This window comes from Ornithorhynchus anatinus, chromosome 7 (assembly GCF_004115215.2).
Source record: "Ornithorhynchus anatinus isolate Pmale09 chromosome 7, mOrnAna1.pri.v4, whole genome shotgun sequence".
Taxonomy (NCBI): Eukaryota; Metazoa; Chordata; class Mammalia; order Monotremata; family Ornithorhynchidae; genus Ornithorhynchus; species Ornithorhynchus anatinus.
The window spans coordinates 47,956,137-47,968,406 of NC_041734.1; the positions used below are offsets into that span (position 1 = coordinate 47,956,137).

A 12,270-nucleotide genomic window follows, 5' to 3' on the forward strand; every position below is an offset into this window, starting at 1 on the left:
TATATAAAGTTTCAATATCTTTAAGCCACTCTAAAAATGAAAAATATTTTTAATTTGTTTTTAAAATTATTCCAAGCAAATGAAAAAGTTCATTCACTGTTTAGGTCTCGCGAGTACTAAAATATCTAGAAGAGAAAATTAAATCCAATTAATTATACTCTGACTTTGAGAAGCCACTGAAATCAAGCTCCCCCTTCTTGCATCATTAAAGATTGGGTTGGCCTCGAATGTTATTGTTGAACTTCAGTTTCCATTAGTCTGGTCGCTGAATTTCGGCATTTGAAAGAGAAACTTTGATCATTCCTGCGGCAGAGTTTTCAACACTTTCTCAGAGATTTTTCACTTTGAGAGCACTAACTCAGGAACAACATGGGGAAATATTTTGGGAGGCAGGGGCAGGCTCCTCCATTCATCACCTTCAGGTTGGTTTTGTTCCTACATCAATCAATAGCTATATCAAAACTTTTTTTTCAAGAGAGTTTAAAAGAAAACATTACAAAAAACCTACAAGAATATCAGTATGAATCCCTCATAGCTTTCAGAAAGAACTAAGATTTTCATTCTGCTACTTGGAGAGATGACTAAATTTTCATCTGTTAAAAACTAGGTACAGACATAACAAAGCCCTGACAGAAATTACATCTGCTTCTGTGATGATGGTGATGGTGGTGGTGGTATTTGTTAAGCACTTACTATATGCCAAGCTCTGTTCTAAGCGCTGTGATAGATACAAGGTAACCAGGTTGACCCATGTGGGGCTCACAGTCTTAATTCCCATTTTACAGATGAGGTAACTGAGGCCCAGAGAAGTTAAGTGACTTGCCCCAAGTCACACAGCTGACAACTGGCAGAGTCTAGATTAGAACCCGTTTCCTCTGACTCCCAAATCCGTGCTCTTTCCATTAAGCCAAGCTGCTTCTCAGTATTCTATTCTATCAAATAATTATTATCTGGAGACCCCAGGAAATAATAATTATAATAATGATTTTTGTTAAGCGCTTAGTACGTGCCAAGCACTGTTCTAAGCACTGGGGTAGATACAAGGAAATCAGGTTGGACAAAGTCCCTATCCCCCATGGGGCTCACACTGAGCAGAGGACAGGGAGTCAAAAGACTTGGGTTCTAATCTTGACTCTGTCATTTGCCTCCTGGGTGACCTAGGGTAAATAAACTACAACTTCTCTGGGCCTCTTCCTCTGTAAAATAGGGATTGAATACCTGTTCTCCCTTCCCCTACGAATGTAAGCCCTGTGAAGCCAGGGACTCTGTCTATACTGACTATCCTGTATCTACTCTAGTGCTTAGTAGAATGCTTTGCCCATAGTAAAAAAAAATGGTGGCATTTGTTAAGCGCTTACTTTGGGCAAAGCACTGTTCTAAGTGCTAAGTGCTGGGAGGGGCGGGGGTATAAAGTGATCAGGTTGTCCCATGTGGGGCTCACAGTCTTAATCCCCATTTTACAGATGAGGTAACTGAAGCACAGCGAAGTTAAGTGACTTGCCCAAAGTCACACAGCTGGCAAGCAGCGGAGTGGGATTCTATAACCCATGACCACTGACTCCCAGGCCTGGGCTCTTTCCACTGAGCCACTCTGCTTTGATTGCTGCTTACTAAGTGCTGTTAGTAAGCACTTAAAAGTTGCTCACAAAATTTTCCATTTGTGTTTCTCTGCCTTGTGTTTCTCTGCTTTTCATCTTGAAAAAACACTATTGCCCCACTAGACTCCCTATTGCAACTGCAACTAAGGTAAAAGTGAGGGTATTTCACCTTGAGATCTTTTTGAATGGCATTTCCTATTTATCCTTAAAACATCACTTTTCAAGAAGACACTGGTCATATATCACACAAAATGCTAAGAAATTCCCAGGTGGTTTTGACCAAATACCATATACATTCTAAGCGCATAGTACAGTGCTCTGCACATAGTAAGCGCTCAATAAATACTATTGAATGAATGAATAAAACCTGGGTTCCAATTCTGCAAATGGTTGCCAAACTGATGTTCAAACATTCTTTTGACCTATCAGATACATTCGTGTCCCTTATCAGTGCTACCATCTTGCACCTACTTATTCCTCCCCTTAGCACTAATTTAAGGACATATGCTTAGAGCAACACTCAGCAATTCATCAATTAAATACATTCACATGAACATAAGAAAAAGGAGGGACAGCATATATTAACTTACTTTTGAAGGCCAGCTGTCAGATTGCCCTGATTTCCTTTCAGTCCTGGACAATCGAAGCAGTGTTTCTTCCTTTGGCTGGGCTAATGCTGACTTTATATTGGAAGTGATGAGAGCCTCTTGATGTTATCACTTACCAACTTAAAGAATACATTCCTGAAGCCATCATTTTGTAAAGAATTGCTTGATCCATCATCACAGGAAGCAAATACAGAGGTTGAGTGACTTGATGATGATGGCATTTATTAAGTGCTTACTATGTGCTGAGCACTGGGGTAGGCTCTAATCAGGCTAGAGTCCTTGGCCCCCTTGAGGTTCACAGTCTCTACCAGATAAACCGAAAAAACTGGAATTAAACCCCAGAAATACTGATTGCTATTCAGAGTTCCAGTCGCCAGACTGCATCATTTCCCACATGTAGTATTTTTTAAAATGCTTCTGCAAATACTTGTTCATAGCAGCTTTTCAACAACTGCTTCTTCTTGAACCAATATATTTTTCTGCACTGCAAGCAATTTCCACCCAAAGTACAAAATGGTCACTGTAGTGCTAATGTAGTTTGTCACTTGAAATGACTATGATGGAAATAAAAATATTTTTCTTTTTTTCCATACGTTTCAAGTGTGTGGAAATGCACACCGTCATATATTTGCACATCGATTGTTGCTGTTTTCCTGAAAGCAAAGTATAGTGCCAGTAATAGGGTAAAGATAGATTTGCTTGTCTTATTCCTACTAGGAAAGAGGGAGCTGTCCAGATAACCTATTTGACCATACTAAGGCTCATGGTCTTTTGAACCACACTACTGTTAATGGCTAGGTTACTAATCTTTGAAATGGGCCGTTAGTAGACTTAGAGATATAATTACTGAGGGAAATTATCCTCAGTATCTTCATCAACAATCTTTTGCCGATTTCTAAATGAAGCTGAAATACTCAAACATATGCTCTTCTTATATATTCAAACGCAAAATCTTTATTCAAGCATGAAAGGGAGCAGCATGGCCTAGTGGAAGGAACATGGGTCTGGGAGTCAGAGGACCTGGGTTCTAATCCCAGTTCTGGCACTTGTCTACTGTGAGATCTTGGTCAAGTCACTTAACTTCTCTGTGTCTCAGTTACTTCATTTTGTAAAATGGAGATTACATTCTCCTCCCTCCTTCTTAGACAGTGAGCCCCATGTGAGACAGGGACTGTGCCCAATATCTTCTATCTACCTCGGGGCTTAGTACAGTGCTTTGCACCTAGTAAGCACTTAACAAGTACATTCCAAGAGCTTAGTACAGTGCTCTGCACATAGTAAGCGCTCAATAAATACTATTGAATGAATGAATGGCCTGTAAAATAAAAATATAACAACTGGTCAATTGCTCCTTCTTGTAATGATTTCAGAACAGCCAGACGTTCTGGACTTTAATAATAACGATATGCCGGTTTGACCTTTATCACATCAGGAAGGAGAATGATTTATGGCATCACGTTACTGCAGTAGTCTTGCAGCAGATCAGCAAATAGTATGACTCAAAGAAGGAGTTTATATTCATATAAATAAAAGCAGCATCTGCAATTACACTACGAACCAGACTGCAGGGGTTCAAAGATGGTCAGGTGAAGTAGAGGGTTAGAGTTTGGCTTGCAAATGTAAAACGGCACCTCCTCTAAAAAGGTCAGAATGAGATAATAGGCTAAGATATCATTTTGTATGTGTGTGTGTGTATGTGCATCAAATTGAAGTAATCAAATTCAAGCTGAAATCTAGCAGTGACTTCAGATTTTATTATACATAGGGCCTTCGGTATTTTTGAGTGTCTAAGTGATTTATATTGTTGGTCTAATTTGGGTTGTGGAAGAGCTATTTATCCTGTAGATAAACCCGGGCCTGTTCATCCCATGTTTCAAGCTAGCACAATTTTGACAATGTTAATTGCATTCATCAATGTAGGAAGTAGCTTGAACAGCTACATTTGGTGATAACAGTGGTTTTTAAAACATTTCTCTTGCTAGCTGCCAGTTTCTTTTTCCACTAGGATCTAGAATTGTTTTGTGCAATAAGGAGGTGAATATAGCTTATCTTGGTGATGTAGAGTTAGGCGGAGCAAGTTATGAAACAGTCCTAGATAGACAGGAGCAAGCACTAACTACTGGAGAACAGTGCAACCGCACTCCATCACCGCATTACATCACTCCATTTCAGACTCTTGGAGGTTTTAAGAAAACTGTTCCTTCATCCTGTAATCCATACTTAGGGATATATAAATGGAGGTACAAACTGAGGTGTAGTTTAAAAAGAGTGAGAAAGAGAAAGAGAGTGAGAAGTGGGCGTAGGGGAGGCTACTTGGGCTGTGAGTCCCAAGTAGGACAGAAAGTGTGCCTGACCTGATTGTCTTGTATCTACCCAGTGCTTAGAACACTGCTCGCTTTAATAATTGATATCTTGCCTTACTCCACTGCACTTCAAGCTCTGTGACCAAAACTGATCTTCCTTTTTGAAGAGAAGACAGATCTTTCCAACTCCAGCTTCAATAAGCAGAGATTTTGTCCTCTACTTCTATTGTACTTTCCCAACAATAATTATGGTATTTGTTAATCGCTCACTATGTGACAGGCACTGTACTAAGCACTGGGATGGATACAAGCAAATAGAGTTAGATGCAGTCCCTGTCCAAGTAGGGCTCCCAGTCTTAATCCCCATTTTACAGATGAGGTAAATGAGAACCAGAGAAATGAAGTGACTTGCCCAAGGTCACATAGCAGACAAGTGGCAGAGCCCAGATTAGAACCCATAGCTCCCTGGGAGTCAGAAGACCCGTGCTCTATCCTCTACACCATGCTGCTTCTCTTCTGCTTCTCTGCTTCCCAAGCACTAAATCCAACTATCTGCACACAATACACACTATTGGTTGATTGATCGATGCTAGGAATTTGATCTTGATCTTGAAAAAATATAAGGAATATTAGATTGTGAATACCTGAGTATCCGAAACTGCATCTAATCCCACCTGTGCGTTGTTTAATGTTGGTATTTGTTAAATGCTTACTATGTGCCGAGCACTGTTCTAAGTGCTGGGGTAGATACAGGGTCATCAGGTTGTCCCACGTGAGGCTTACAGTCTTAATCCCCATTTTCCAGATGAGGGAACTGAGGCCCAGAGAAGTGAAGTGACTTGCCCACAGTCACACAGCTGACAAGTGGCAGAGCCGGGATTCGAACCCATGACCTCTGACTCCCAAGCCCATGCTCTTTCCACTTAGCCATGCTGCTTCTCTAGCGTTCTTTCTCAACGCGGTCTTTCCCAGCGCTTAGTTACAGTGACCATACTCAATGTGTGCTTAATAAATTTAATTATTACTACTACTATATTATTAAAATCGACTAAACAACAGTACTAGGAAGGCACTACCTGAACGAGGAGACATTGTACTCAAATTCTTGAAAAAATATGCAATGAGCTAGGTATTGATCTTTGTTGTGGACTGGAAATCTTTTTCTGCTTTCCCTTGCATCTCATTTCTTCTTTCCTGAAGGAAGGAAGTTCTTACAGCTTAAGACTTCTAAATTCTGCATGGTAAACATAATAATAATAATGTTGGTATTTGTTAAGCGCTTACTATGTGCAGAGCACCGTTCTAAGTGCTGGGGTAGATACAGGGTAATCAGGTTGTCCCACATGAGGCTCACAGTCTTAATCCCCATTTTCCAGATGAGGTAACTGAGGCACAAAGAAGTTAAGTGACTTGCCCACAGTCCCACAGCTGACAAGCGGCAGATCTGGGATTCGAACTCATGACCTCTGACTCCCAAGCCTGTGCTCTTTCCACTGAGCCACGCTGAATGAACTGTAGCAGAAGCCCGCCAACAATCCTAGCCACTGGCACACAACCCACAGCCCACTCGGGTCAAGCTGAGATGACAGAAAGGGTTGCAGATGAATCAATTTACTGCAAGCATTAGGTCAAACTAAGTAGGAAGAAAAAAATGGTGGTGCTCACCCTCAGTTGTTTAATGGTATTTGTAAGTGTGTTGTGGGCAGGGAATGTGGCTGTTGGTGTTCGATTGTACTATCCCAAATGCTTAATACAGTGCTCTGCATTCAGTAAGTGCTCAGTAAATATGACTGAACTAATGAATGTTAAGCACTTACACTGTATTTTAAGTTGTATTTTTTGACTGTGGTAAAACGATGCTTGGAAGATCTGTGTAAGGGCTGCCTTCATTGTTCATACTCACTGAGAACATACTGTGTGCAGACTGGGAGAGTACACTAGAATTATACACGTGATTCTTGCTCTCTTTTTTCTTATTTTTAATGGTATTTGTTAAGTATTTACTATGTGCCAAGCACTGGGGTAAATACAAAATAAGCAGTTTGGTCACAGTCCCTGTCCCACAGAGGACTCACAGTCCTAATCCCCATTCTAGATACGTGGGAACCGAGGCGCAGCGTAGTTAAGTGACTCCCCCAAAGTCACACAGCAGACGTGGCAGAAGCAGGATTAGAACCGGTCCTCTGACTCTTAAGCCCATCTTTTCACTAGGCCAAACTGCTTCCTAGGACAATTTTCCTAGATCCATGGAGAGGACAACAAATGTGTAGGTATAAGAGAATGAACATCTCTGGTCCTTTCCCAGATGTCTGTTCCATTCTGGGACAGTCCTGAGGACTTGAAGCGGAGCAGCTTATGTTAAACGATTTTCAAGCATCCTCAATGGGCAGCCCCTATTGTATTAGAGCCTGATGACCGAAGCTTGGATCAGCTGAGATTATACTTGGTGATCTCAGGTTGGCCCACAGGGATACTCCAGCCCTCTTCCCTCCAGATCTGCTGGGGATTTGGCAGAGATAAGCCCCAGAACTGGCCTATACATGTAGCCTGCTAAATGCCCATTTCTAATTATCACAGGGCCATTTTACTATTTTTCTGTATCCTCTATTCTGTCTGTGGTAGAGGGTAGAGAATAGAGAAGCTTCAATAGTTCTGAATCAAAATTGCCATGTTTATGGGGAAAGTGAGGGTTATCATCTCCTTCCATGTATAGCACATGGATTTCATACCAATAATAATAGTAATAATCATAATAATTAAGTGCTTATTATGTGCTAAGCACTATACTAAACACTGAAGTAGACACAAAAGGTCTGTCAGGGCAGTCCCTGCACACAGTGCAACTCCCTATCTAAGAGGAAGAGAGAGCACATATCTTATCCCCATTTCACAGAGAATATGAGGCAAAGAGAATCTGTTCATGCAATTATATTTATTCAATTCATTCAACTTATTTATTGACGGTTTACTGTGTGCAGAGCACTGTACTAAGTGCTTGGGAAGGTATAATACAGCAATAGAGAAAAACCCTGCCCACAACAAACTCACAGTCTAGAGGGGGAGACAGACATCAAGACAAGTAAACAGACATCAATGTAAATAAATAAAATTACATCTATAAACATAAGAGACTAGACCAAGGTTCCCCATCAGGCAAGTGATGGAGGCAGGTTAAGAATCCAAGTCCCTGACTCTCACTATTGTGTTCTTTTCATTAGACAACTCTGCTTCTCACTATCACTGGAAAGATGCTACATCAGGAATGGTCATTTGGGTAAAGAGCTATGCTGTGTATCTTTATTCTACAGGCATGGGGACAAATCCCCTTAGGGTTACATTTCCTTCATTTCCTACATCAGATTGGGAAGCAAAACCTGATGAAGGATGGGACACAAGAAAGGTGTATTTCCCATGTGCATTTTAAATTTCACCTGGTCAGTTCAAACATTTGTCTGGTGTCCATGAAATTTCTAGTTTAAAGCGTTAGTTTCATCCCAATCCTTAAGTAGATTTTCAGTGCAACAAATAACATAACCACGAGGAACATATTTTAAATATCACCAAGAGAATGAAAATCAAGGAGGAGGCAGATGGGTTCTTTTCTCCTGTTTAATGGGCTATATCCATGAAATGAAGGTCCTGAATGAATGGATCATGGTTTCATATAATCTATTCCTAAGAAAGTATTTAGAAAAGATTATAAATAGCAGCTTTACAAACATTGTCTGAGAGTAATGAATGGTTCAGAAAGCAGCAAATTCATTCTAAAGAATATCATGGCAGCGTCATTTCTTTATATTATGGGAGAAGCTTTGGAGTGAGAAATAGGGAAAGAAGAAAAGGAAAGATTTGCAGATAGTGTGATTTTACAAGGAAACTAATCACATTTTTATAAGAAGCAAGGTTAAAGAGTAAATACCACTGGTAATTGGGGTTGCAAAAATTGTCAATTCCTCAGAGTTATCCCTAGTTAACATGAAGTTGCATTGTTTGATTTCTCAGGGTCATTCCTAGCTCATTAAGCAAACTCACTGGAGCTGGAGAAGATGAACAATCACGCTGAGCTCTAGAATGTAATTAAGGCAGGGCATTTATCTGGTCTCTTTGCCAACTCTACCTGACATCACTAGGTTAGCTTTTAACTGGTGAGAACACTATTTTGATAATAAATTTGATTCCAAAAATAGTCAAACATATAATAATAAATAACATTTGTTAAGTTCTTAGGATGTACTATGAATGTCCTCCCTCTGGTCTGAAACTCCGTCCCCCTCCTTAGATACCACACCACTACTCTCCCCACTTTCAAAACCTCATTAAGGCCACATCTCCTCCCAAAGCCCTTCCTTGATTTTGGGGCCCTCTTTTCCCCAAATCCCTCTCCCTTCTTCATCAACTATGCACTTGGAGGCATATCATTTGGGCATTTGATATTTTCCCCACCCTTAACCCACAGCACTTATGTATATATCTGTAAATTATTTATTTATATTGATGTCTGTCTCCCCCTCTAGACTGTTAGCTAGTTTTGGGAGGGAAAGCATCTACCAATTCAGTTGTATTGTACCCTTCCAAGTACTTAGTACAGTGAGCTGCACACAGAAAGTGTTCAATAAATACTAGTGATTGATTGATTACTAAATTCTGAAGTAGATATAATACAATTGAATCAAATTCTCTATCCTTCATGAGTCTTACAGTCTAATAATAATAATTGTGGAATTTATTAAGAACTTACTATGTGTTAAGCACTGTACTGTGCTTGGGTGTATACAAGCAAATCAGGTTGGACACAGTTACTCTCCCATGTGGGGCCCACAGTCTCAATTCTCATTTTACAGATGAAGTAACTGAGGCACAGAGAAGTGAGGTTACTTGCCCAAGATCACCTAGCAGATAAGTAGCATAGCCGGGATTAGAACCCCTCACCATCTGACTCCCAGGCCCATGCTCCTATCCACTTTGCTATGCTGCTTCTAAGAAAATACTATTGAATGGAGAAAGAAGGGGTATTAAATTCCCATTTTGTGGTGAGGAAGCAAGGTGCAGAAAAGTTAAGTGACATGTTCAAAGTCACACACGAAGCAAATGCCAGAGCAGGGATTCAAACCCAGTATCCCTGATATCTAGACTCATACACTTTCCACTAGGCCGCACTGCTTCTGGACTGATAGGTTTAAACAGTGGCAAATCCCACTCTAAAAGTGGAGTAACAGTGGTCAAGGACACTTTCTGTCCACAGCAACTAGAAATCTGGATGGGGTAAAAGGGAATGGGACCCTATAAAACAATTGAGGAAGAAGGAAGCAGCATGACATAGCAGATAGAGCTCGGGCCTGAGAGTCAGAAGGTCATGGGTTCTAATCCCAGGTCTGCCACTTGTCTGCTCTGTGACCTTGGGCAAGTCACTTCACTTCTCTGTGCTTGTTACCTCATCTCTAAAATGGGGTGTGAGACTATGAGCCCCATGTGGGACAGGGACTGTACCTAACTCAATTTGCTTGTAACCATCCCAGTGCTTATTACAGTGCCTGGCACACAGTATATTAATAATATTATTATTAATATTATTAAGGAAGAGGGATAGAAGAGAGAAAAGGGAGGGGAGAAGAGGGGCAAAGAAGAAAGGAGCAGAACTCATCTACTTAGGTCACAATCTTTTCTTTCTTCCTCGGAGGAAAGATCAAAACTAGAAAAAACGCTGCTCTACTTGGCCTCACCTCCATCCCCTGCTGTCTGCTCTTGTGGTTAGCAGCAGTAGCTGTCCTGTCTATCTCATTTTACTTCATCCAGCAGCCCTGGGTTGTATGCATTACAACTTCTTCAGTGGCTGTCTGGCTGGTTGGTCACTCCCTAAAATAGGTACCATCCCACCTTAAGTTGGATTTCTAGGCATTGTGCACTCTTCCCCACAGAAAACCACCCCCAGGTCGGAGATGGGGGTTCTCCAAAAAGGAAGGTCCTTGTTCTGGAGACCAAACTCAATACTCTTCCCCGACTTGACCAGCCCTAGCTACCTGACCTGTTGTCCCAAACAAGTTCCAACTGGCTGTGGGCAAGTCCCGATTAGACTGTAAGCCCGTCAAACGGCAGGGACTGTCTCTATCTGTTGCCGACTTGTTCATCCCCAAACGCTTAGTACAGTGCTCTGCACATAGTAAGCGCTCAATAAATACTATTGAATGAATGAATGAATGAAAGTCACTTAACTTCTCTGTGCCTCAGTTACCTCATCTGTAAAATGGGGATTAAGACTGTGAGCAATCTTGATTCCCCTGTGTCTATCCCAGCACTTAGAACAGTGCTCTGCACATAGTAAGCGCTTAACAAATACCAACATTATTATCAATACAGTTGGAACCTGGAATAATCACCAAGTGCACCTCAAGGTTATCATCAGTCAGAGCTGGTACATAAGGCCTGAGTTGTCATGGGAATGAGAATGCTCATCCTAAAAACAAGCTCTCTTGTTATTACTACTATGCCAAATCAATCCATTAAGGAAATTATTGAGCACATATTGTGTGCAGGCCCCTGTACTAAGCACTTGGGTGAGTACAGTGCAATAGAGTTGGTAGACATGTTCCCTACCCATGAGTTTACAGACTAGAGAAACTTGATGTAACCAACTTTGCCAGCCACTTGAGACAGGTTTGAAATGCCCATGGCCAGAGATGTTCAAGGTCATATCCCAATAATTTGGGCACAAGGAATCTAAATTCCTAATGGTGAGTATGTTCTTGACCAGAACCAGTGCAGGATACTGAATTTACTGCAGCATGTTTGCTCCCGTTAAGTGTAACTGCCGGAACATTCCCGGATTTAATCGACTCCCTCAATTCTCCCTGCTGGAAGATCATTTGGGTGGGCTGAGAAGTTGACTTTTAAAATTCATCCCAGCTCAGGCTGAATGTCCCAATCCATGGGAGAATGTATTAAGGAAACTTTCCTGATGCTTATTTTTCCAAATTCCAACTGAGCACTCAGTAATAGAGAAAGGCCCCTCTCAAGATCACACCTGGAGAGTTTCCAGTAGTCTGCCAGCCTCGGCTATGGGGGGGAGAGTCAAGCAGAGGCATACCCATTCCATTTCTAGCTTGGGCAGTGGCTATTGAGTGGAAATCAATCTGCTACAAGTCAAAACTCACCTGTGCTAGGCAGGAGCGGCATGGGAGAGAGTCGAGGGCGGAGACTCAAGTTTACTGTGCAGAAAGAAGGCAATGGTAAACCACTTCTGTATTTTTACCAAGAAAATTATATGGACACACTACCAGAAAGTTGTTGTAAATACATGTAAAGCACTTCAAAATTAAACTGGATTTTTACATATCTGCTTGCTGACTACCAGAAAAGTGATGTCTTCGAAAAAATCCATATTTATTCTACATGAAAGAACCAGGCACAGAATTTAAGAGACAATACAGGTTACTAAAAATACTTGAGGAGATTAATGAAAAATAGACTTGAGGTATGTTTCAAATCCCTGAACTAACAAACTCCCTTCAGTAAATCATTGATTTGAAAATTTGATATCATCTGAAATATTCATTAGCAGCTGCCTAAATCAGAAATCCTGAGAACGCCTACAGTATGACTTCAGAGAACAGAGCTCAAATAAGAGTCCAAATTGCAAATTGCAAAGAATTGAAAAATTTTCCATCTAAGTACTCAATTTAGAAGTTGTCCATTTTAATGGGAAATTAGAAGAGAAAGTTATCACATCATTACAGAAAAACTGCTGTAAGAAGGGATAATAATTGT

The 12,270-nt window shown here is 40.9% G+C and overlaps 1 non-coding gene across 1 annotated transcript; it reads left to right on the forward strand.

The window, feature by feature from the left end:
• Positions 1-11,509: 11,509 nt before the first annotated feature.
• Positions 11,510-11,647, forward strand: LOC114813493. Its single transcript, XR_003761210.1, has one exon. It is a non-coding gene; the product is annotated as a small nucleolar RNA SNORA7 (small nucleolar RNA).
• Positions 11,648-12,270: the final 623 nt, after the last annotated feature.